This window comes from Frankliniella occidentalis, unplaced genomic scaffold (assembly GCF_000697945.3).
Source record: "Frankliniella occidentalis isolate FOCC.00 unplaced genomic scaffold, Focc_3.1 Scaffold33, whole genome shotgun sequence".
NCBI classification, from domain to species: domain Eukaryota; kingdom Metazoa; phylum Arthropoda; class Insecta; order Thysanoptera; family Thripidae; genus Frankliniella; species Frankliniella occidentalis.
The window spans coordinates 1,158,178-1,159,826 of NW_026267163.1; positions in this window are offsets into that span (position 1 = coordinate 1,158,178).

The window sequence follows — 1,649 nt, forward strand, 5'->3', positions numbered from 1 at the left end:
CCCCCCCTTCCTTTTTCCACTTTCCTTATTTTAAACATTTCTGAGAAGGGAATCCGACATTTTGAGAAGTAGGTAGTAGGTCTGACATTACTTTGGTGCACCCTTCAGACACGCGGGAGGCGCCCGGCAAACAGGCAACCCTCTTCGCGCTCCAACATGCCTCTCGGGTCTGTCCCCGGCTGTAACATTACAGTTGTCGCATCACTCCTTTTTGTGCGTTACGGTGGTATGCGTGCGATCAACGCCCTCCTCGTCGCTTCTTCTCTCCTGCCCCCCCCCCTTCCCTTCCCACCATCCTGCTTTTCCCCTTCTTCCAGCCACTTGTTTCAACATCAGCTGCCGCCCGCCCTATGTTCTTGTCTGGCGACGAGAGCCAAGTTGCACTCAGTGTCGCGCACGCTGTAATTTTTGTCAGCAGTGCTTGTGTGCGTGTGTTCGGTTGTGTGTGTTTCCTCCTAGTCGAGCAAAGGGAGAGAGAGAGAGAGAGAGAGAGAGAGAGAGAGAGAGAGAGAGAGAGGGGGGGGGGCAGAGTAGTGCACGTCCCCCGCCCCATCCTTTCTTGCCTTTCTCCTCGACTGCACTGCCCCAGTATAAATTGCACAAGATCAGATACCTCTAGTCGCATTTTGTGTGTTCTTCCATTCGTTTCCATTTCTAACCTCTACAAAAAACAGAGTTGAACAAACACCCAAGATCTGATCAGGAGTGGTTTAAAGTTTCTAGTGAGCAGCCTGAAAGGTAGCCAATTTGTGCCACGAAATCCCTGTTAGTAGGCAACCCACGGTATATAAAAAAACACTCCAAGAACCTGAACATTGAAAAACATCCTTTTGTATTGGCGATTAACAGAATATGTTGTAAATTTACAACAAATGACGTTCGAGTCGATGTACATTGTGCTTTCTAAGTTTACAATGTTAAGTTGTCATTTTGCAACGCGCTTCACATGGAAAACCTTCCAGTGATCCTTCGAAAAATTCGGAAAAATATAGTAGTGTAGTATAAATGTCACACATTTGCGGACCGCTGCTGTTTTGCCGGAGCTGCCGGCGCGGAAAACGCCGCGCCGAGTGTCAAGTCGGCTCGACGGTGTTATTGTCAAACCGAGAGGAGACCTGAATGTCACGCCCGTGAAATGAGATACATCTCGCCATCGGCCGGTCCGCCGGGCCCACGGTCCGGGCCGGGGGACTGCCGCGCTGGGCTCGGCCGGCGCATCCTCGATGCAGCGTACGGGGCATACGAAAACAGCATCGGCGCTCGAACAGGTTTGGCGTATCATCCTCCCGGCAGCAGCAGCGCGACCAAAACGAACAAATACACGACAAAACGTAAAAGGCGAAGGCGACACGGGCTGCTCCCCCCCCCCCCAACCCCCCTGTTCGCCCTGTCGACTCTTGCTATGGTCTCTCAGTCTCTCTCTTTTTCTCTCTTTCTTATTGCTCGTGCACCCGAAACTGCACCCAAAGAAAAGCGCCCGGTCCTAAAAGTTGAAAAATAGAACAAGGAAGAAATGAGGAAGGCAACGGACAGTGGAAGGATTTCGGAGGAGGGGGAGGAGGGGGAGAGGACAGCGAGAAGATGGAGAAAAATGTTCGTCAGTCTGTTTGCCAGTCCGTCTCGTCCCTGTGTCATCGCTCCCCAACTCC